The sequence below is a fragment of the Eriocheir sinensis genome, chromosome 25, assembly GCF_024679095.1.
Source record: "Eriocheir sinensis breed Jianghai 21 chromosome 25, ASM2467909v1, whole genome shotgun sequence".
NCBI lineage: Eukaryota > Metazoa > Arthropoda > Malacostraca > Decapoda > Varunidae > Eriocheir > Eriocheir sinensis.
The window spans coordinates 8346168-8370703 of record NC_066533.1 but is presented as its reverse complement, the minus strand read 5'-3'; the positions used below and the strand labels follow the sequence as shown (position 1 = coordinate 8370703).

Genomic DNA, 24536 nt, shown 5'->3' with positions numbered 1-24536 from the left:
AGCCTTCATCTATTCTATCCTGTCCTACCACACGTAGTTTACTAGTAGTAGCGGTAGTAAACAGACACCCTCGCCATAGACCGACAGGTCTTCTGGTGTCTGTTCTTCCTATGTATTCCTATGTATCTCCTCCCTCCATTCCCCTCCCTCCCGCCCTCTGCCTCTCAATAACTCTTCAAACATAAAAGGCGGAACTTCTAAATCTAAACGGTGTAGCACAGTTGCATTTTATCTCTTTAAGCCTTTCTAATAATTCCTCGTAGTAAGAGCAAAGGTGTGACACAGATGTTGCCCCTCCCTTCTCTCACCCTCCTCTCTCCCTGCTTTCTCTCTCCTTCAACTCATTCTCCTTCCTCTCTCCCTCCTTTCTCTTATCTTCAATTCTCTCCCTTTCTCCTCTCTCTCCTCTTTAACTGTTTTTCCCTCCTTTCTCTCTCTTCTTTTCAACTCTCTTTTCCTACATTACCTCCCTCCTATTCGGTTCTTTCTACCTCGCTTCTCTTTTTCCTCTTCTGCCCTTTCTCCTTCCGTCCCTTCTCTCCCCTTCAACTCTTCCTCCCTTCTCCCTCTCCCCTTCGACTCGTTATCCCTGTCTTGTCTCTCCTTCCCCTTCAATTCTGTCTCCCTCTCTCTCTCTCACCCTTCAGCTCTTTCTCTCTCCTTTTCTCCCTCCTCTTCACCCTTTTCTCCCTCTCCCCTCCACGATTCATAAGTGAAGGAAAAATGTCCCCTCTACTCTTTGCTCATTCTTCCATCGACACGAGTGAAAGTAAGAGTGTAACAGTGATAGACGTCTCTCCTCCCTTCTTCTCTTCCCTCTTTCTCCTTCCTCTCTCTTCCTCTGCGGTGCGTAGGAGTGAGAGAAATAATGTTATCTCCATTTATCTTTTTCCTCTTTCTTAGAATACATAAAAGTGAAATTAGGTGTAATACAGACGTTTTACCTCCTCTGCGCTGTACGTTATTTCTCCCTCCCTTAACCTCCCTTCCTCCACTAATACAGGTAAAGGTAGAATGTGTACACTCCTTTTCCTTCTTTACTTTCCGTCTTTCATACTTAAGAGTGACTGTAGGAATAACTGACTTTTTTCATCAGATTTTCCCCTTCCTTTATTTTCCTATACTCCCCCTTTTTTCTCTCCCTCTTCCATGCAGGTGAATGAGAGTAAGAGTGTAGCACTGACGTTTTTATTCCTTCCCTATCCTCCTTTTTCTCCTTCCTTCCATCATTCATAATATGATGGAAATAGGGCAGTGTAACAGTTGATTTTTTTCCATTTTCTCCCCTCGTCTCCCTGATATAATAAAGTACACCTAGGGAGGCATAGCATACTAGAAATTCCCACCCCAATTTGTTTTCTTTCCCCTGTGGTATTAAGAACGCAAGGAGGGCAATAGGTCACTGTGTCATAGCTAAAATATCTTTCTCCTCCCCTTCTCTGATCTCTGCTGCCTACCTTTTTCTTCCTCTCTCTCTCCCCGACCCTCTCCTCGCCCCTTCCTGCTTCCTTTTCATGGCCACTCTCTCCTCTCCTCTCCTTTCCTTTTCCTCAACTCTCATTTATACTCTTTCATCTCCTCTCCTTCCTTCCCTTTCCTCACCTCTCCTTTCGACTATTCTCACCTACCTATCCCACCCTTTCCTCACCTCTCCTTTCGTCTTTTTCTCACCTTCCTCTCCCACCTTTTCCTCACCTCTCCCTGACGCTTTCCTCACCTCCCTCCCTTCCTGGTATTAAAGATCCAAGTGGAAGGTGGGAAAGGCTTTTAGTACACTCCCCTCCATGCTATCTACGGAATAAAAAAAAAAAAACGGAATCGTGCAGTGAAATAACATTTTTCCACTCTCTGTCTCTCTTTCTCTCAGTGGTATTTAAAGTATCGATAGTGGGAGAGTACACAGCAGAATCCTCCTCACCTTTTCTCCCCTCCTCTCAGGTATTAAAGGAAAGGTAATAGAATAGTAGAGAGTGGGAGCATCTTTTATCTCTGCCTCCCCTCCTCCCCCCTGCCCTCCTCAGGCCCCTCCTCTCCCCTTCGTTTCCTATCCCCCCCCCCTCTCTCTCTCTCTCTCTCTCTCTCTCTCTCTCTCTCTCTCTCTCTCTCTCTCCAATATTGAAAGTGGAAGTAATAGAAGACAACAGAACTTCCTCATCTCTGTCCCTTCTCCCCTTCTCTCTCTCCCACTTCCTCCCCCCTCCCTCCTCCCCTCTCCCTCCTCTTCCTCCTCTTCCTCCGGCATTAAGTTGTAAAGAAAGCGAAATGAACACCTTGGCCGGTAAAGAGAGACTAGAATTTTTCCTTTTAAGAATAGCTGGAACATAACATTATTTTTACTGAAGCAATACGGAAGTGGATTATTTTGTCCTCTTCTCTTCCTATTTTGTCCCACACGCTGCACTGACTCTAGCCTGCAGATAGAGCACTGCCCTGGTTGGTCATTTAGGGGGGATGGTTTTTAATTGAGGGAAGTTTGCACCAGTAAAAGATGCATTGTCTATTCTTAACTAAAACAATAGAAATCCATCATTTTTTTAGCGTGGTCCGGTAAGCTACTCTGGTTCCTTCTTTGTTGGTTCGTATATGTATTTTTTTTCTGGTATAATAGTTAACTGGAGGGAATTTGTTCCATGAAAATCTTTTGTATCGTCATAATCACCAAGAACAATAGAAATTCCTCTTTTGTATTCCGTGGGTCCATTAAAGCTACTTTGGTTCTTGTTTAGCGGGTTCGTTTGAGTTTCTTTCTGTGGTATAATTGCTAAGTGAGGGGAGATTGCACATGTTGAAACTGCACTGAATATTCATAATTACCAAAACAAGAGAGATTCAACTTTATTTTGTATTGGAAATTACTTTGATGATTTGTTTAGTGGGTTTCTATGAGTATTTTTTTTATATGTTCACTATTTGTACCGTAACTACAAGAACTATCGGTGCTCGGGCTGAACGATAACTTTCCTCTTCGTTCGTTTCACTCTCTCGCAAAACAATGCAAAATGATGTGAACTTTTTTTCTTTTTAAATGCATATGCTGATATTCACTCACAATCATTTGCATAGTGCTCGTTCGTGTGCCTCATAACTGGCATGAGTGTGTGAAATTAGGTCAATATTCGTAAAGGAATGTTTACTTATTTTTCTTTTCAACATTTTTAAATTAGTATTTATTGTATTCGTTTGTCCATTTTCTGGCGTCGTGTGGTAAAGAAGTCCATTTCGACTCAAATTTCAGGATGTCTGATAGCTTAGATTCACACACGTGCAAAATTTTCTTTGTTATTTTTTTCAGTATTGTATTAGTGTTTGGGTGCGTCGCGTAATTGTATTTGTCTCTCATTTTTGCCCAAACCGTGTTCAGCAAAGTTAATTACATATCAAAAATTTCGTTCACAATGTTTCTTTCTTCCTCGCGGCGCGTATTGATCGCGGCTGTTACGTGTTCGCATTAAGGATTCCATCAGACGAGAACCAGTAATGGCAGCACCGAAAAGAAAACAAAAACAAATAACTCATGTCAGGTTCTTTTATTATATTTGTTTTTGTTCTGGGAACTCTCCACTTTGTCCTTTTCATTTGCTTTTCGTTTTGTCCAATTATATTTCGTAGTGTGAACTCTGACGTGTGGTAGCTTCATTTTTATTTCTTTCATTTCATCGAACTCCAGTTTTTCACTTAGTTTACTATTTTCTAGTTTTTTCCTTTATCCCAAAAACATAGTGGTCAAATTTTCTTTCTTTCATTTTTTTTTCGAGCCCATTTTTTCACGTGGTTTCGTTTTTATTTTTATTTTTTTTATCCGTGCGAACCCTCCACATAAGGTTAGGGCAGTTTTTTCTCTGATCATATTCCCTAACGTGACATTTTCTTTCATTCCCACGCCATTGTAAAAAAGGTGCCGTTGAAAAAGTGTCACTAGGTCCAGTAATATTTTTTCCCACCTGCCGGTATTGACCCGCCTTGCATAAGCGTCCACCTACACGCCGCCGCCGCCAGCGTTAGGTAAAACTTCTGGGAACGCTGTATTTCTGTGCCTCGTGGTGGTTACAAAACACACGTCGTTTTCGATTTCTATTCAGTTATGTCCCAGAAAAGTTTAAATGTATGGACTACTCTTTCTTTAATCTGTAATAATCGTTTTGTTGATGGTTTCTTTCAGATTTACAATACTGAATTGATTGTTGTTGTATCAATTGTCATAGTACAGTGATGGTTTTATACATTATTCATCTTTTCACGTCGTATGGATGAAGTTAAATCAGACTTTTACTCTTTTATATAGCTTTTCTCACCCTCAGCCAAACATGTGGAGTATCTTAAGATTTTTTTATAGCATTTTATTTCAAAATCAGAAATGTCATGGAGAAGTGAAATAATTGCAAAGCCTTACTCATATGTATGCTTTTACTCCTTCTCTTCTTGTCTAATTCATATATCGCCTCCAAGTCTATATGTTTTCTCTTGTATTAGTTTGTACCAGCAACTTGACATGCACTCACAATTCATGAAGTATAACAAAAAGATTAAATATTTGAAGTACTTTATATATGTCTGTTCTCTTCTTAATCAATTCAGATATCGCCGCTTATTTTTCTCTTTATGTTTTCCCTTCTCGTTTGTGTTGGCAAACCTGACATACACTCATCACTCACAGGTCTACTTCGACTTACTAACAAAAGGATGAAATATTACCAGTACTCCATACATGACTGTTCATTTCTTACCTAATTCAAATATGGTTACTTTCTAATCTTCCTTATCTTTTCCTTTTCACCCCCTCGCACTAACCATCATTACATATATTCTAGTACAACGATATCATAAAACAGAAGGAGCGTGTTGAAATCTTTACCTTTTCACCTAAAGCAATATATAGGTAGTGTGGTTACGGCAAATTAGGTGATTACTCTTCAGAATGGCTTTTATCTTTCACAGAATTACGAGTGTACTCTTTGTTGGTACTTACAAACTCCATTCACACACCAAGTTAAGATCTTCCTGAATCTTATCCTCCCTTTAACCGTTCTGGCTGTTGGTCCTCGTAAGTATAAATTAGCTTGTCACTCTTCAGCAGACCCTTTCTCTCTTTCTTTCCTCTCCTTTCATCATTTCCTTTATATTTCGCTATTTACATTATGATTTTTAGTTTTTCTTTTCTTTTTCTTTCTCTTTTTTCTTTAGTGCATATCCTCCGTCTATTTCATATTCCGTCACCCCGCACTCCTTTCACGCACAGCAGGTTGAGGAAAGGTCAAAGGTTCTGCTCAGCGATGCAATAAGCTACGACATTCATAAACAATCACGGTCTTTATTTCATTATTTCTCTTTTTTTTCTTTCTCCCTTTCCTATTTTATTTTATTATATTGATTTAATTTATACCTTCTTTCGTCCTCTTTCTTTTTATCTTTTTCGTTCTATGGTCCTTTCTTCCTTTCCCTCTTTCTATTCTTCCATTCTTTTCATCTTTCTTTCTTTACGTTTTTCTTGGACATATGCATATTTTACCCCCTATCTTTTCTTCTTTCTCTTCTTCCCTCATTTTTACCTTTCTTTACGTCTTTCTCACTCGTAGGAATATTTTACCCACTGCATTTTAGAGAGAGGCCAAACGTTTTTCACAAAGGTACGGAGCGTTTTTACACCTGCACTTACTCCTCCTCCTTTCTTATGCTCCTATCCTTTCTCTCTCTCTCAACCGTATATGTTCTCGGTCCTTACACTCTCAGAATTTTTAAGAAAGGTCAGCCGTGTCGAGCCGCTCCCTACTCGCTCAGAAAGGTTATTGACATCTCTCTTCCTTCCTATAAATGAACGCTGAATTACAGATGGCCCCGTGGGTAGAGACTTTGACTGACTGCAGGAGAAAGAAAGAGAGAAAGAAAGGCAAAGATATATAGGTTACAATTAAGGTTTTTGCTCTTTTTTCTTGTATCGGTTTGTGAGATTTTTTTTTTTTTTCATAATTCATCGTCCTTTTTTTGTGTAGTAATTTGAATGACTGGAGGAGAAAGAAAGAAAGAAAGACAAAGAAATATAAATCACAAGGTTTTCGCGTTTTTTTCTTGTATCGATTTGTGAAATTTTCTTTACTGTTTTTTCTCTTTTTTTGGTCTTTTTCTTTACATAGTTTTTGACTGATTGGAGGAGAATAAAAAAGAAAGAAAGAGAGATAGAAAAATATATAAGTCACAAGGTTTTCTCTCTTTTTTTACATATCGGCTTGTGAGATCCTCTTTTACTTTTTTTTTGGTCTTTTTCCTTTATATAGTTTTTTGACGGATTGGAAAAGCATAAAAAAGAAAGAAAGAGAGATAGAAAGATATAGATGTCACAAGGTTTTCGCTTTTTTTTCATATCGGCTTGTGAGATCCTCTTTGCCAGTTTCTTTTTGTTGCTGTTGTTGTTTTCCTTTTTTCTATAATAGGATTTGGAGATTTGCCTTTGTTACACTTTTTTATTTTTATTTTCCCAGACACGTTATTAGTTTTCCGTATATGTGTGTTTTGATTTCCTGTATTCTGTTTTATGTGTAAAAAAAAAAGTCAGATTGCATATATATTTTTTTTAAACTAGCCTTGATGTGAGTGACGTTTTATTCTGTTTTTTTTTTCTCGCAAAGGTCATAATCAGACTATTTTTTTTTCACATTAATCCCTGTTACTTTATTATCCTTTTTTTAGGCATATATTTATTTTTGTTCTTGGTGTCGTTGTTCCAGTTATATTTTAAATCACATGTTTTTAATCGATATACTGTTTGATAATTATTTTTTTCCTATTTTTTATCTTCCTTTCTTTATTTATATACTATAATTTTTTTTTTTTTTTTGTGTGTGTGTTGCTGACAGGTGTTTTGATTGCATTCTAATATTCGTGCTGTGATTTTTCCTTTTTTTCATCCTCACATTTATAGTCTATCAGCGACGCGTTGTTGTGTTGTTTCGTTTTGTTTTGTGTTGTTTGCTGCGACAATTTGTGTTCTGTTTTTTTTGTTAGAAAGTTGTGGATAACTGGGCAATACTCTCTCTCTCTCTCTCTCTCTCTCTCTCTCTCTCTCTCTCTCTCTCTCTCTCTCTCTCTCTCTCTCTCTCTCTCTCTCTCTCTCTCTCTCTCTCTCTCTCTCTCTCTCTCTCTCTCTCTCTCTCTCTCTCTCTCTCTCTCTCTCTCTCTCTCTCTCTCTCGTCGAGGAGGTTGTTTATGGGCAGGAGATAAATTGAAAATAAACCTGCTTGGCAACTATGTGTGTGACGTCACGCGCACACACACACACACACACACACACACACACACACACACACACACACACAGAGACACACAAACACACACACAAGCACACTCACACTCACCTGGTGTCCTTAATGACTTTCCCGAGGTGACAGGTAGGCGTGGATGAGGGGAGACGCCTCGCTCACTCCCTCTCTCCCCTCTCTCTCGCCTCTCACTCGCTGGCACTCCTTTATTTCCGCGTCGTATTGTGGTGACGGCCGGGCAGTATTTCACTAGTCCTCCGGTATCAGTTTTTCCTTCTATTTCCCTTTCCGTCCCTTACTTCTATTTCTTTCACAGTTTTAAACGCTAGGGTAGTTTTCTGTCTTCCTCTAGTTATCCTCCTTTTTCTTTCTTTGTAGTTCACTGGTGTTAGTTTTTCCTTCTATCTCTCTTTCTGTCTTCTCTCTCATTCACTGTCTGGTATACGGTGGGATTGTTTTCTTTCTTCCTCTGTAGTATTTCACCACTCCTCTGATTCTAGTTTTTCCTTCTATCCCTCTTTCTGCCTTTTTCTTTTCTTTCCTTTCTTTCACTGGATTTATTTCACTGGGATAGTTTTCTTTTTCCGCTGTTTATCTTTCTCTTCCTTTCTCTTTTTTCTGCAATTCACCGGGATTGTAGTTTCTTTGTATTTCTCGTTATCTCTTTTATTTATATCTTTAATAAATTTCCTGTCTGTAGTTTTCTGGTGTTATTACTTTTCTTTCTCTCACTTTCTCTATCCGTTCCTGGTCCTTGCCCTCCTCCGCCTCTCCACCGGCAATCCGCTTCCAGCCGTCACGCTCCTCGGGTAGTGACTCGCCGCGGTTTAGGTTTAGCCGATTTTTTGTAGCAATTAAACTTGAGCCGCGGCAGGACGGCTTGGGTCACGTGGCCGCGCTAAGCTTGTCACTGCCCGGCAACGCAGATGAAGATGTAGCGACAACGCAACCTCGCTATTTTTCCTGTTCTTTTAAACTGACACTTCCACTTCCTTGTTGCCTCACGATGGAAAGGAAGCCACTTTTTCTTTTCGTTTCTTTCTTTTTTTTTTAGTTAGTGTTTTCTTCACTGTAGGATGTCGAAGTAAACAGTTTCACAGGTTATTTTCTTTTTTATATTTAAGGATTAAGATATTTTTTCACTATAAGATATGAAGGAAAACAGACTTTCAGATCCTTGTTTGTGTTTTTCTCTTCTTAAGACTAGGATTTTCACTTTTGCTGCGTCACACCGTTTCAGAACATAAAAAAAAACCGTCAAGATTATCACTTTTCTTCTTAAAATTATATCTCTTAACTGTTCTTTTCTTTCCACAAAGTTATTGCACAACTCACCTGAGGTTCTTTTCGTTCTTTGCTTTTCCTCCTTAAGATTAGGGTTTTCTCGTTATGAGTTTTCTTATTTTCCTTCACTTGGTATTGTCTCACGTCACGTTTAGTTAATTACACCTCAAAGGAACCTGCTGAAAGAAATACACAAATGTTTCAATTAAGATTCACACGCACAGAGGTGATTAACTAACTCTTTTTCTCTTCTCTCTCTCGTTCCCTATCTCTCTCTCCTCTCCTTCTCTTCACCCCCTTCTCTCTCTCTTTCTTTTACTTCATTATGTTTTCAACGACCATGAGGAACGATATAAACATTTCGATTAAACTCTGCACTCAAACACGGTTATCCTTTTTTTCCCCACCTCATTTCCCCCCCTCCCCCTTTTTTTCCCTATACAACAGAAGCATTACAGTAAATTTGGCAAAGATTATGAAAGGTTTCGGATAAGAGATAGATAGAGATAGATGTTTCAGTTAGCATAGATGGATTCGGATACAGGTTGCGATTAGCATTCACACATACATGATTTACTGCCCCATTAGTTTCCTCGCCCTTCCTCCCTCTCCCTTTTTTTTATCATAAGTACGTTGAATTTGATAAAAAGGCGTATAGGAGTGTTTTCGATTCCGTGATAAATGTTTCGATTAAGATTCACAGACACAAACAGGATCTATTGCATTATTAATTTCCTTTTTGTCACTGTCTCTTCCTTTCTTCTCTTCCCCTCCTTCTCCTTTCACTGCCTTGCTAGTTCAATGGGTTTGGTGAGAAATGTTATGTGACTTTTTTTTTCGAATCGGGAGTTAAGGTTTCTGTTGTATGTTAACGTTGGCTTTCACGATCTGCTTCTTGTCTTTTATTTTTTCTTGTCTATCGGATTCATAAGTGAAGTGATTATGTAAAAAAGAAGGTATAAATGTATTCGAGTCAGTCAGTTAAGATTTACACTTATGCAAGAATTACTGTTTTTTTTCTTCTTTTTTTTTCTTTTTAGTTTCATCCTCTGATCCATAAGTAAAGGGAATGTAACGGAAAGGGTATGAATGAATTCGAAACAGAGAACGACATTTCGATTATGATTTACACACCTACACGATTTATAGCTCTTTTCTTCTTCCCCTTTTCCCCTTTCTCTCCCTTTTGCTGAATTGTAAGTACGGGGCGCTTGATCGAAAGGGTGTTTGGATATTCTAAAATCTGTGATGGATGTCTCCCTTAAGCTTAACTCTCAAACATGAATCATTGTTCTATTTTGATCCCCATTTTCTCCCCCTCTCCTTTATATGCAATTATAACTACATTGAATTATTCGATGTGGGGGACAGGGGAAGTTATCGAACTATGAATAAGTGTTTTAAGGTTCACAAAAATAGACTCGATCAGTTGTTGTTTTATTCTTTCTTAGCCTTCTCTCTTCATCTTTCCCTTCTCTTCTTTTATTATTATTTAACATAGAGAATAGAGGAAGGTTTTCGAATTAGGAATGAATATTTTGATTAAGGTTCACAAAAAGCAAACACGACCCATTATTTTTTTCATTCTTTCATTGCGTTCTGCCCCATCTTTCCCATTTTTTCTTTTATTGTTATTTGATATGAAGAGTATAAGGAGATCTCCGAATTAGGAATTAATGTTATGATTAATATTCACAAAAACAAACACGATCATTTATTTCGTTCATTCTTTTATCGTCATTTCCTCTCTTCATCTTTTCCTTTCCTTCTTTTGCTATTATTAATGTAAAGAATATAGTGAAGTTATCAAATTAGGTAATACTGTTTTGATTAATAATCACAAAAAAAGTACACGATGATTTTTTTTTCACTCCTTCTCTCTTCACCTTTCCCTTCCCTTTCCTTCTTTTTAACTGAATGATAAATGACGTTAATGCGAAATAAAGGCCGCGGGAATGTTTTCAAATCAAAGATAAATGGTTCGATTAAGATTCCCAGACAAGCGTGATGTAATTATGTCGCCTCGCTCCCCCTGCCACCCCCACTCCCACCCCCTCTCCGCCCCTCCCTCCTCTTCCACTGAACTACAGGAGCCTGGGAATGTGATCGAAGGGTTTATTAAGCTCTGAAATGCAAGATAAATGTTTCGATTAAGACTCTGAGACAAACATGAATTACAGTTATTATTTACTCTGTATTATTCCTTCGTGCTCTTCCTCCTTACACTCACGTATAAAAGAATCACATAAAAGATAAATGATTCTACGTGGATTCTCACTCGTTAATGTAATTCAGTGTCATTATTCCGTCTATTTTTACCTCTCTCTCCCTCTCTTTCTCTCTCACACACATACTCTATCTATCTATCTATCTATCTATCTGTCTGTCTATCTATCTGCGCTTCCTCCGTTGCTTCAGTTAATTAAAAATGCAAAGAAACCTGATAGCACAGTTGTATAAAGGTTTCAAGTATAATGCGTCGTGTTCCGATGTAGATTCAAACATGTTCAAATGATTTATGGCTGATATGCATTCCTCTCTCTCTCTCTCTCTCTCTCTCTCTCTCTCTCTCTCTCTCTCTCTCTCTCTCTCTCTCTCTCTCTCTCTCTCTCTCTCTCTCTCTCTCTCTCTCTCTCTCTCTCTCTCTCTCGTGCGAGTTAATTAAAAATCCAAATAAACCTGATCGAAGACTCTTGCAAAGGTTTCCGTCAAAAAGATAGATGTTTTGATGGACATTCACACACATTATTATGATCTATCGCAATCCACTCCTTCCTCCCTTCCTTCTTTCCTTCCTTCCTTCCTTCCTTCGGCTACTTCATTACAGCTTGAGTGAAAATGATAGAGATGGATTTAGATTATGAATTGAGCTTCACACACACATACCAACTTGAATTATTGCCTTTAAGCCGTCTTCCTCCTCTCTCTCCCTCTCTCTCTCATCCTCCCCTTGCCCCTTATGTCCTCCTCCTGTTTCTCGTCTCTTCTCATTCTCCTTATCCTCGTCCCCTCTGTTTCTCTTTCACTTCTCGTCTTCCTTTCCTCTTTTATCCTCCTTCTCTTGTTCTTGATTTGATTAACTTCGTACATACTTGCGCGCGGACACACACACACACACACACACACACACACACACACATTCACACACAGCTTGGTTTGATTAAGCTTTGTACACGCTAGCATATAGTTTCCAGTCATTTTCCTCCCTTGCTTTCCTTCTGTCTCTTCTGGTTTTGTTCTTGACTTCAAATTAGGTTTCACGCATTTCATTTTGGCGGATTTTAATTTTCTCTCTCCTTTATATGTCCGTCTTGTCTTCCTTTCTGTTGTTCCTCTTTCCCTTCTGCTTCTACTTTTATGTTTTTACTCTCTTGTTCCTCCGCGTCCTCGTCTTAAACAACCTCCTTTCCTGTCTCTCCCCTCCTTCTTTCTCTCCCGTCTCCTCCTTCTGTTTTTGGTTTAGGTTAAGTTGTTTGCATTCCATTTTGTCTCATTTTGATTTTTATCGATTCATCCCTTCTTTCCTTTCTTCTCTTCCCATCTACTGTTCCTCCTTCCTTCTTTTTTCTGTTCTTCTGCTTCTTTTCCTCCTCCTCGTACGCAATCTCCTTTCCTTCCCTCCCTCTCTTCTCCTCATTCTTTTCTCAGTTTCAAGTCTTCTGTTTCTCATTTTTCCTCCTTCTTGTTCTCAGACTCCTGCTTTTCCTTTACTTCCTTCCCTCCCTCCCTCCACTTGTTCTTGGCTCTCCTGTTCCTCCTCTCCTTCCTTCCTTCCCTCTCCCTCTTCCTCCTCCTCCGCCTCCTGTACTTGGTTTTCGGCTCCCTCCTGAGGTCTCGGCGGCAGCAATCTCGTGCCTGGCTGGCGGCTTCCTTCTCGCTGTTAATATTAGACAAGTTCAAGTTTCCCCGGAGCCTTCCCTTCCGCCGCCCTAACTCAGCGGCGCCTTGATTACACAACGGGAAGTTTCTCAATCGCATAAACAGTTGCGATGTGGCTTCAGGCTGCTCTCGTATCCCTTTCTGCAGCCTTCTTTGTCGGTGAGGAAATTGGGTGACGGGTGATGCTGTCTTCAGGTTTGTCTTTGTTTCTTGGCCACTTTTCGTTTCTCAGTCCCACATACAGTTGCGATGTAGCTTCAGCTTGTGCTCGCCTCCCCTTCTTCAGCCTTCAGAGCTCCTTTTTCTTTGTCAGTGGAGTAATTGGGTGATTGCCAATGCTGTCTTCTGGTTTGGTCTCTTCGTTTCTTAGCCATTCTTCGTTTCTCATTCATATAAACAGTCGATATATGGTTTCAGGGTGCGCTGAACTCCCCCATATTTAACCTTTAGGGTCTCTATATTTCTTTGTTAGTGGAGTAATTGGGTAATGCTCTCGGGTTTGTCTTCGTTTCTCAGCCATTCTTCGTGTATCGGCTATAAGCAGTTGCGTTTTCCCTTCCAATCCGCCTCAGAACTTATTTTCTACTCCTTGCCTATGGTGTACCATCCACAACCTTTATCCTTCACAAGTGTAAGGGTCTGGGGAGAGTAATAGATATAATTGTGGTGTTTTTTTGTTTTTCTTTGGGTTTCTACTCATTGGAAACTCGCAGGGATAGCAAAAAGGTAGAAATGGAAAATCTTATCAAAACTTTCTTGGCTTCGAGTTTTTAGGGACCCTGACGGCGGACAGGCGGTCGTTTAGGTCCTCTTGGAGTCTTCTTCCTTTTTGAGACCACGGAAGGAAGGACGGAAGGGAGCCGATGGTAGTAAACTGATACCCCGCGTGTTTCCCCATCAAGGTGACTCCTACGTGTGTGATCTTACGTTTCCTCGTATTTTTCCTCTTAGCGACAACGTAGGAAAGGGAATCGGGAAGGGAAGGTAAAAAAAGCCTGATACATTCACGTGTTTGCGGTCTAATTAACTCCTATTTGAGTTCCTTTCACCCTTTAGAGTTTAGAGGAGTGGATGTAGAGGAGAAGGAGGAAGAGGAGGAGGAAGAGGAAGGGGGAAGAAGCTGAATATGAGCAGGAAGAAGAGGGAAGATAAAGATGAAGCTGGTTGCACACGCTAAAGCTACTCCTGGCAACGGTGCTCATCTCCGTCACAATATTTCCGTGTTTTGCGAATGTAACTAACTCCTACTCAAGCTTCCTCCACTATTTAGAAGGCTGGATGTAGATGAGGAGAAGGAGGAGGAGGAGGAAGAGGAGGAAGAGGGGAAGGAAGATGAACAGGAAGAGGAGTAGATAGGCAGTAGATAGGGTGGGTACATAGGAGGAGGAGGAAGAGGAGGAGGAGGAGCACAACAACAATAAGAACAGGAATAGAAGCACGAGCAGGGCGATAACGAAGACAAAAAGAGGCAAGAAGACCAGGTGCAGCAGGAGAGTTATGAGGAAAATAAAAGAAGAAAAAAAAGAAGAACAAGAAGATTAACAATAAGAACAAGGAAGAGGGAGAATGAGCAGAAAGAGGACGACGAGGGAGGAAAGAGAAGGACAAGACCAAGTAAAATAAAAACAAGGAAAAGCAAGAATGAGGAGGAGAAGGAGGGAAGAAAGAAAGAGAAGAACAAAAAGAACAAGACCAAGTAAAATAAAAACAAGGAAAAGCGAGAATGAGGAGGAGAAGGAGGGAAGAAAGAAAGAGAAGAACAAAAAGAACAAGACCAAGTAAAATAAAAACAAGGAAAAGCGAGAATGAGGAGGAGAAGGAGGAAGGAAAATAAAGAAGAAAAAAAGAAGAACAAGAAGATTAACAATAAAAACAAGGAAAAGCGAGAATGAGGAGGAGAAGGAGGGAAGAAAGAAAGAGAAGAACAAGAAGAACAAGAACAAGTAAAATAAAAACAAGGAAAAAGATAATGAGGAGGAGAAAGAGGGAAGAAAGAAAGAGAAGAACAAGAAGAACAAGACCAAGTAAAATAAAAACAAGGAAAAGAGATAATGAGGAGGAGAAGGAGGGAAGAAAGAAAGAGAAGAACAAGAAGAACAAGACCAAGTAAAATAAAAACAAGGAAAAGAGAGAATGAGGAGGAGAAGGAGGGAAGAAAGAAAGAGAAGAACAAGAAGAACAAGACCAAGTAAAATAAAAACAAGGAAAAGAGATAATGAGGAGGAGAAGGAGGGAAGAAAGAAAGAGAAGAACAGGGAACAGAAGGAGAAGAGCAAGAACAAACAGTCGCAAGGAAAACAGGAACGAGGGAAAAAAACAGAATAGACAATGAGAAGGAGGAGGAGGAGGAGGAGGAAGGGAGGAAGAAAGAGACCATGAATAGACAAACAAGAGCGAGAAAGCAACATCAAGTAAAACAAGAACAAGAAAAAAAAGAGAACGGGCAAGAGGAGGAGGAGGAGGAAGACGAGGGTGGGGAAGAGAAAGAGGGGGAGAGTGAGAAAGGACGTGGATATTCGTCGCTCGTTTAGTGGATTTGAAGGCGCGTGTTTGAGTTGGTAGTTAGCCTTTGAATTAGGAAGAAGCTCGCCCGGATTATGCTCCAGGAAGACAGACAGACCCGGATTTTAACGTAACTCAGCCCGACCATGAAGTGCCGAGGGTCGTGGACAGTCTTAAAAGTTTTTCGTCATTTCGTTCGCAGTTCCGAGTATTCTAAAATTTTAAAGCGATAGGAATTTATTGCCGGGAAAGGAGATTGTGATACGGGCTTAAAAAAATATGACCATGGCCTAGATGTCTTGTTTTAAAAGGCTGAAATTTGTTAAGAAGGAAAAAAAGGTTTAGGAATGACTAAATAAAAAAAAATGTTACGTTTTCATATATTAGCGGAGATATGTAGGTTGTAAACTCACTTTTTTATATTTAGGTATTATGCAAGGAACAGCTTTAAGAGTGAGTAAAGGTTTTAAAAGGACAGACTTAATTTATTGGACTAGCAGAGCCTTTGTATGTGACCTTTCTGTATCGATCACTTTCATTTTCTTCTCACCTTTTCGTTAATTAGTGAGGAACCTGCGGTGTGATTGGGTAGCGTGGATATTATTATCTCATTAAATCGTTCAAATCATTAGGCACATAAGAAGACACGGAAGACTTGATACATTCATCCCCTTTTTTTTTCCCTGCTCACATCTTCGCTAATCAATATGAAACGTGATTGGTGAATGATAAAGGCAGATCGAGTGAATTAAAGATGCTTAAATTTATCTTAATGTGGGAGGGAAAGGTTCGTGAAATGACTTAACACTCACTCCATAGACCACATCATTCCCTACCTACACAGCCTATTAGGAGGAGACGTGAGGCGTGACACTAGCGCAGGATTGGATTAAGCCACTAAGCCCCCAGTCTACCCATCGGTCAGGCAACCCCCTCCCCCCCGGCAGCCCCCATTAGCATGACACGGGCCACGGCGGCGCAGAAATAAGCAGCGATCGTCTTAATTAGAGATAAACACACAGCAAGGACGCCGCGCCGAGATTAGGCAGCCCGGGACGAAGATTAAGGGTGAGCTCACGAGATGCTGACGTGAGCCGGGGAGCAATGAAGCGACGGGCGGACGGACAGAAAGACAGAGAGACAGGCAGCTCGAGGGTAGAGAGTCGGGAAGGCAGAGGTGTATGAGAAAGCAATGGGAAGATAGACAGATGGACAGGCAGACGGACAGACAGACAGACAGACAGACAAGCAGATCAAGGTAAAAGAAATGAAAAGCCATGGGGGAATGAAAATGCAATGAGAAGATAGACAGACAGACAGACAGACAGACAGCTCAAGGGTAAGGTGTTGAGAAGCCCAGGTGAAATGCGTAAGTGATGAGATAGACAGACAGAAATACAGATAGACAGACTGACAGTAGAACATATAGATAGACCTGAGAGAAAAGTAAATAGGTAGAAAGATAGACAGATAAATAGACAGGAAGGCAGAAAGCTAGGGAGACAGACTGACAAATAGATAAACACCCTGACAGAAAGATAGACAGGTAAACAGACAGATAGACGGACAGACAGATAGACAGACAGGAGGGAGAAACCAGAGCTGGGTGTGAGGGTTGTTAGCATGCCAGAAACAGACAGATAGACAGACAGACAGACAGGCAGGAAGACAGATGTATAGATTAAGGGCGAGGACGCGATAAACCTGACGGCCCTGAGGGAACAATAAGAAAACAGACAGAGTGACAGGTACAGACAGACGCGCTGGATGACGCTGCAATCGAGAATACCTTTAGAGAGTAATGAAACACTGTACGGGAACACATGCTGAGAGGATGACAGACAGACAGACAGACGGACACACCTACAGACATAGACACAGATATTAGACACATACATACAGACATCCATACACAAACATAAATACACATACATACAAACACAGGCATTCAGAAAAACACACAAACATACATACTTACACAGGCATTCAGACAAACACACATACATACATACTTACACAGGCATTCAGAAAAACACACATACATACATACTTACACAGGCATTCAGAAAAACACACATACTTTCAGACACAAATATACATACACAGACATAAGGACACAGACACAGACACATACACACAAACATAGACACATACATACAAACACAGACATACAGACACAAACATAAGGACACAGACACACAGACACATACACACAAACATACAGACACACATGCATACACAGACATAAGGACACAGACACACAGATACATACATACAAACATACAGACACACATACATACACAGACATACAGACATTGGATATTTCGACAATCCGGAATCTGTCGACAGGGAGACACATAAACCCTGTTATAATTGAACAGAAACAGACAGACAAACAGAGAAACAGACAGACAGACAGACAAACAAGGACACAATACAGAAGTTACGTGAGTCTTTGAGAAGTGGCCTGAAGGAGGAGAGAGACACACTGATAGATCGACAGACAGACACAAAAGCTATTAATTTCGATAAACCTTGGAGTGTAGCCTGAAGGAGCAACGAGCAACCAAGTAAGGAGGAAGACAGACAGACAGACCGACAGACAGACAGAAAGAAAGACAGACGCAACCGGAGAGGAAACAGCTCGCCATAATAATCAACAGACGGAATGACAGACAAAGACAGATAGAAAGACAGACAACCAAATAGACTGAAATATAAAGACACAACCCCCCAAAAATAAAAGAAAACAAAAAAAAATAGACATAAAAGACCGACAGACACGTAAAAACAGAGCAAGAACAGACAGGCAAACAGACAGACCGACAAATCAGATCAAATAACCACTTTTTCTCCTTGGCCTCGTTAATAGCTAGTTTATTGACCTCAAATATCGACACTAAAAAATAAGAAACGCAGTGTCCTTATTGTAGCCCAAAAGAATGTACACAGAGGTAGAAAAAATATCAAGTAACTCAGAGCGTGAAGTATCTAAAACCAGACCAAACAAAGAATGAAAATGGAAGAAAGTACAGGGGAAAGGAAGAGAGAAAGACCGAGGAGGAGAAGAGACAGGAGGAGGAGGAGAGATTGCGTGAAGGAAGACAAGGAAAGAAGATGGAAGAACAGGATAGATAGAAGAGAGAGAGAGAAATCGAAGAGGAGGAGGAGCAGGAAGGTGGAGGGATTGTGTAACGGAAGACAGGTAAAGGGAATGGAAGAACAGGACAGAAAGAAGAGAGGGAGACTGAGGGAGCGGTGAGTGAAGGAAGACAAGGAATGAGAGTGGAAGGGCAGAGAAGGAGAAAGAGGTGGATGGATATGGTCAAGGAAGACGAGAGGCAAAACATCAACAAATAATAGAAATCGAACCACATCAACGCAAAAGAAGAAAAAGAAGAGGAGGAGGAAAAAGAGGAAAGCTGGACCCCAAAGTTGAGAAGGACGTGAGTGAGAGGAACTTGTTTTTCCATTCGCCCCGCACACATCATTTTCCGCCATATACGAAGGTCAAAGCCACACAGCCGGTATTGATTGTTTGGTATTGACGGAAAGTAAATAAAAAAGAAAATGGAGCTTGAGAGAGAGAAAAGAGAAAGAAATAAACAAACTAGCAAAGGTAGGAAGGAGGGAAAGAAGGAAGGAAGGAAGGAAGGAAGGAAGGAAGGAAAGAAAGGAAGAAAAAAGAAAAGAAAACAGACACAGACAGAAGAAAGAAAAAAAAGGACAGGAAGAAAGTAAGAAAGTCTGAATTTAATAAAGCCAGCAGTGAGAGAAAGCATATGTAGAAAGAAATAACGAGAGACGGACGTTGGAAGAATAAGAATAGGAATGAGAATAAATATAATAAAGAAAATAAAAATGTAAATAAATCTAGAAGTGAAAAGTTAACATTTCTACCTTTAACTTCTTATTTTAGTGTGGCCATTTACGTCACGGGAATTTTTTATTTATTATTTTGCTTTTATTTTCCTGAGAGAGAGAGAGAGAGAGAGAGAGAGAGAGAGAGTGGGGCTGACTTATGAGAATCTTGCTTTTGTGTGTGTGTGTGTGTGTGTGTGTGTGTGTGTGTGTTTGGCTCGGGGTGCTGTTGTGTTGCATCATTAGGCACTAATATACTATCACCTTACTCTCCCTCTCTCCCTCCTTTCCTCCCTCCCTCTACTCTCTCACTCTTTCCTCTCTCCTAATTCTCTATCGGTGTTCTCTTTCCCTCACCATTCATCCTCCTCCTCCTCCTCCTTCTTTATCTCCCCTTCCTCCCCTTCCCCTTAGCCCATCCCCAAAAGAGGCTATAGTCGTTGTGGTAGTTCATAGTTTATTTCCCGGGTAGTATCTCGTTATGTTTTTTTCTTCTTTTTTTTTACCTTTTTTTCTGTGCCTGTTTCTGTGTGTCTCAGTCCGTGTCGTGTTGGTATGTTGGCAAAGATGTTGGTGCCGTGGACAACAACCGTAGCTATTTTAAGAGGGGGAGAAAGTACAAAAGAAGAGAGAGAGAGAGAGAGAGAGAGAGTTATTGGTAGTATATTTTCCTCAACCCTAGGCATGTCTCTCCTTTCTTTCCCCTCTCTCTCTCTCTCTCTCTCTCTCTCTCTCTCTCTCTCTCTCAGCCACGCCTCCTTTCCTTCCCTTCATCAGTGAGTCTTGAAGATGTGTCCGTCGCCTCTTGTTCTTTTTCTCTCTCTGTGTCCCCCCAAAAAACTCGGTGCAAATTTCCCTCCTCGGCGGCATCCACTCCGAACCTTTATTTTTTCCTCTCATTGTTTTTATTCACCTCAAACGACTCCGCTTTACACTCGCTTGTCTTTGCCATTCTGTGTTTTTTCTCTCTTTTTCTCTCCTCCCTTCCCTTCATTCTCCCTCTTTCTCTCAGTTTCTCTTTTGATTCTCTTTCTCCTCCTCCTCCTCTTTCTCTTTCTCTCTTTTTATCGTGCGTCTTGTGCTTGATTTCCTCTCGTGTGTGTCAAGAGGCTCTCACGAAGTCGACGCGTTTAAAAGTACAACACAGCATATATATTCCCCCACATGTTTTTCAGCGGCCAAGTTTATCATTCGGACAAGAGAGGAACTGCGTCTTGGCTCACGGCGTTTTCTTTTGTTTCTTGGCGATGTACGAGCTCAGAAGACAGAGTTCGTAGTGGTGGTGGTGGTTGCGGTGGTGGTGGCGCTTGGAGTAGTCGCCGGCCGCTTACGAGATTTACGTTCACGATGCAAGTTTCAGAAAAGATACGAAGGTTATAAACTCGCGAACTCACACCTCTCTCGTACCCACAATAGTCCTGCGTCCCCGCGGAGTCATCTGCTTAGGGATTACTCAGTCCTTAATTAACTGTGATGCACCACCTTAAGGGCTCAACACTCGCCCCTTGGAAGCTTAGGTACGGAGGGGGAACGGCGGGGGAAGGAATGGGAACGAACTTATAAGGACGCTTGGAGGGGCAGGCGGTAGGAGCAAAGGTAGAAGGAGGGATGGGATGAAAGATAAGGTAAGATAAGGGATGAAAGGAGTGGTAGGAAAAGGAATGGGAACGAAAGGAAGAAGGAATAAGAGAAAAGGGAAGGAGAGGGATGAAAGGAAAGGTACGAGAAGGGATGAGAGGAAAGGTAAGAGAAGGGAGGGATGGAAATGTAAAATAAGGGATGAAAGGAAGGGTAGGATACGTAATAGAAGGGATAAGAGGAAAGGTAGAGTAGGGAAGAATGGATAAGTGTGAAGGGAAAATGAAGGAGACAGAGGGAGGAAGGAAGGGACTGAATGACGCAACACAAGAAGGGATAGGAAAGAAGGTAGAAGGGCTGGAGGGCAGGAACGCAAGGAAGGTGGTTGGGGAGGGAGCGAGACGGGACGAGAGAGGGACTGAGGGAAAGCGAGAATCACCGAGCCAGCGAGAGGGACCCACCACGCGTCGCCAGCGCCCGGCAGCCACTGACACACAGGGACGGAGCAGCCACCCGCCCGCTCGCCGCACCGCCACTAGACACACTGGCACCGCGGCACTCCGACACACACACACACACACACACACACAAACACACACACATACAAACCGCGTGCCAGCCTGCCCTTTCCAAACACAGGCATACACAAGGACTGCCCCAGGGAACGCGAAGGCACTAACACACACACAAGAGGATGAAGAGTATACCCTGCGATGTGTGAGTGTTTAGTTGATGTTCTTTATATTTTACAGCAAGGGAGACACTTCAAGAGCAAAAACAAAACAAAAACAGCAACAAAATAAGCCCGCTAGACGCTGCTCCAACAATATACACACGTCGCCGCTCTCCACCCCTTTACGACACTCTTGATCACCTGCCTCACCTGTTATAGTGCACTGATTACACCTTCACACCTCCACACACCTGTACTGCATACCTCATCACCCTCCCTCCATCCCTCCCTCCCTCCTCCACACCTGCCTTAAGCTACCACCCTATCACAGTGTATCACGCACCTTTGGACTTGAGCTACTTTTGTCAAGCCAGACCAAACGAATTCTAAATCTTCTCTGTATTTTTCCGTGTTCTTCATTGCATCTTCTCTGATCTTTGTTTTTCTTAGTATGCCTCTGCTTCATGACTCTCTTCATTATCATTATCATTTGTTTTGTTGTTGTTTATCCTTATGATTATCCTTTATTCTGCTTTCCTTCTTCCTCTTCATTATCATCATCATTATCTTCCTTTTTTCTTCTTCTTTTTTTTTCTTCTTCTTCTTCTTCTTCTTCGTCTTCCAAGAAAGAAGAGGAGGAATGACCCAGACGCGTATAATGTCAGCCAAACTTTGTTCTTATTATAGGTCATCAATAAGGTGCATCAATTAACAAACCTTCTTCCTCCTCTTCTTCATCTTCTTTGTCATCCGCCTCCCCATCTTTGTTCTCTTCTTTCTCCTTCGCCTAGTCTTCTTCATCGTCCCCTTTCTTCTTTCTGTTCTTCATTCATGTGTAGAGCATGTTAATATTATGTAATTTTAATCTACTTCAACTCTCCATTCCTTTTCTTTACCTCCACGTTTTCCTCCTCCTCTTCTTCTTCCTCCTCCTACTTCTCTCTTATCTTTGTCTTCTTCTCTTCCTTTTATCTGCAACTCATTAACCTCATATTTCCATCACAACACTCTTTCATCATTACCCTCCTTCTCTTCCTCCTCATCCTTCTCCTCCTCTTTCTTCTCCTTTCCTTTGTCTTCTCTTCCTCTTACCCACCCTTCCTTAACCTCAGATTTCCATCAGAACACTCCTCCATCACCATACTCTTCCTCTTCCTCCTCCCCCTCCTCCTCCTCTCCTCTTCTCCTCCTCTTCCTCTTCCTCCTCCTCCCGGAAACACAGTGGTCGCTGACATTATTATCCAGCACCATAAGCTCCTGTTGATCCCGGGTTAGCGGGCACCAATTAACCTGGCCCACCTGCGGAGTGCGCAGCGTGTGCTGTGCAGGCGCCAGGTAAGGTCTTAACGCTCGTCTCACCTGATTGCCGCGCCTCACCTCACCTGGTTACCTTCCCCTGTCCACCTGACGCATTGTATTCAGATGTACTGTGTGTGTTCGTGTGTGTTTACTGTCGTGTTTTCTGCTCCACCGCGTCTCTGCAAACGTGTTCTTTCTATTCTCTCTCTTATTTATTCATTCACCTTTATATTAATTTTATTTTCCTCCTGTTTTTCATCATTCATCATTATCATCATCAGCAGCAGCAATCAGTCATCTTCATCATTTATACTCTTTTTCGTCATCATTTTTCTTCGTTTTTCTTCTTGATCTTATTTCTTGTTTTTGTACGTTTTTGTTCTTACTATACTACTACTACTACTACTACCACTACTACTACTACTACTACTACCACCATTACAACCACCACTGCAACCACCACCGCCACCACCACTACTACTACTTCAAGATTTCCACGTCTATTCTTTTCTCATTCTGATCTTATCCTTCTACCTTTTCTTCCCCCTCTCCTCCTCCTCCTCTCCACTGACCACAGCTGTTTCTTCTCCTCCGCCAACAATAAACACTCGCTCCCACACCCTCGTTCAGCCAGGGAGAGAGGGGAAGGAGAAGAGAGGGGAGAGAAGGAGAGGAAAGAGGCCTGGGAAGGGTCGCCACAGAGAGGGAGGCGCTGTAAGAGGAGAAGAAGGGGACTCAGGGCAGAAAGAGGCGTGAGGGAGGAAATTTTCTTAGGAGGAGGAGGTACCTAGTGGGAAGAGAAATATGGCGTAAAAGGAAGAGCATGGCTGAAGTTAAGAGAAAAGTAGCAAGACGAGGAGGAAAAAGAGGAGGAGGAGGAGGAGGAGGAGGAGGAGCAGGAGGAGGAGAAATTTCACGGAATCCCTTTGAGAGGAAATAGTAGAGAGAGAAAAAAAAAATCAAATGGTTACAAGGGAAGTAGGCCAGAGATTAAGAGAAGAGAGAGAGAGAGAGAGAGAGAGAGAGAGAGAGAGAGAGAGAGAGAGAGAGAGAGAGAGAGAGAGAGAGAGAGAGAGAGAGAGAGAGAGAGAGAGAGAGAGAGACACACACACCACAATCCACACAACCTCCTCACCCACCGTAACCTAACCTAACCCCGCATCCCTCTCAGTCCATTCCCCGATCATTCCCTTCAAAACCAATCACGAAGGCGGTTTTCTCTCTCTTCTTAGCATATTTGATCACACTGGAGGAGAAGGAAAAGAGAAAAAGAAGAACGAGGAGGAGGAGGAGGAGGAGGAGGAGGAGGCTGGCACGAGAAAGACATTTGAGTCCCTCCCTTAGAGTATCGGGTCGGGTCTCTTGAACTCCCGCTTATTGAATGCCGATATGCGTCTGTATAGATCTAGTATACATTGATGCCGCCCAGGCCCCGTCGCTTGCTTCATTATGCCTCACCTGCTCCGCCTCACCTTGTTCTTCTCGTATGTTGTGTTTCAGGTTGCTTTGTTTCTTTATTATTATTTTTGTTGTTGTTTTTTTCATGTTTTTGATGTTTCGTTCGTTTTGTTTCGTCTTGTTCTTTTTTTCCTTCATTATGCCTCCCCTGCTTCACCTCACCTTGTTCTTCTCGTATGTTGTGTTTCAGCTTGCTTTGTTTCTTTATTAATTTTCCAGTTTTTTTTCATATTTTTTTGTTTCGTTTCTTTTGTTTCGTGTTGTTCTTTTTTTATTACATGCTGTTCTTCGTTTTCTTTTTCTCCTGTTATGTGTTTTGGCCTGTCTTCTTTCTTCATTAATTTTCCTCTTTTTTCTGTTTTCATGTTTCTGTTTGTTTATTTTTTTCGTCTTTTTCGTGTTTTTTTTTTTCACCTCCTCCGAGTCGCCTTCTTCTTTTCGTTGTCTTCTGGGCCAAGGATTATTTTGATATTTCACTCATTTTCCTCTGTCTTACTTCTATCTTTTTTTCATGTTTCCTTCATTTTCGTTTCATCTTGTTGTTGTTGTTGTTGTTGTTGTTGTTGTTGTTATTTTCATCCGCTCTGCTTCTTCGCATTCTTCTACTCGGATTATTTTTTTCTTCATTATTCTTTTCTCTGTCTTATTGTTTTTTTTTCTTTCCATATCTCGTTCTGTCTTCCTTTGCCTATCATGTTTTCTTTTTCTCGTTCTTATTCTTCATTCCCTTCTTGTTCCTCAGTACCTCCATT

The 24536-nt window shown here is 41.4% G+C and overlaps 1 protein-coding gene across 5 annotated transcripts in view; it reads right to left on the bottom strand.

The window, feature by feature from the left end:
- The window catches only part of LOC127003286 (zwei Ig domain protein zig-8-like), a 151193-nt gene extending 130049 nt beyond the window's left edge, over positions 1-21144 (bottom strand). The window contains exons 1-2 of one of the 5 annotated variants that reach the window (XM_050869753.1): positions 20816-21144; positions 7347-8713 (exon numbers count right to left, since the gene is read on the bottom strand). The gene's annotated coding sequence lies outside the window, so the exon portion shown is untranslated. Of the gene's footprint in view, positions 1-7346; positions 8714-20793 lie in introns of all 5 variants that reach the window. The other 4 variants (XM_050869748.1, XM_050869749.1, XM_050869750.1 and 1 more) reach the window with 4 other exon arrangements.
- Between the last annotated feature and the right edge of the window lie 3392 nt (positions 21145-24536).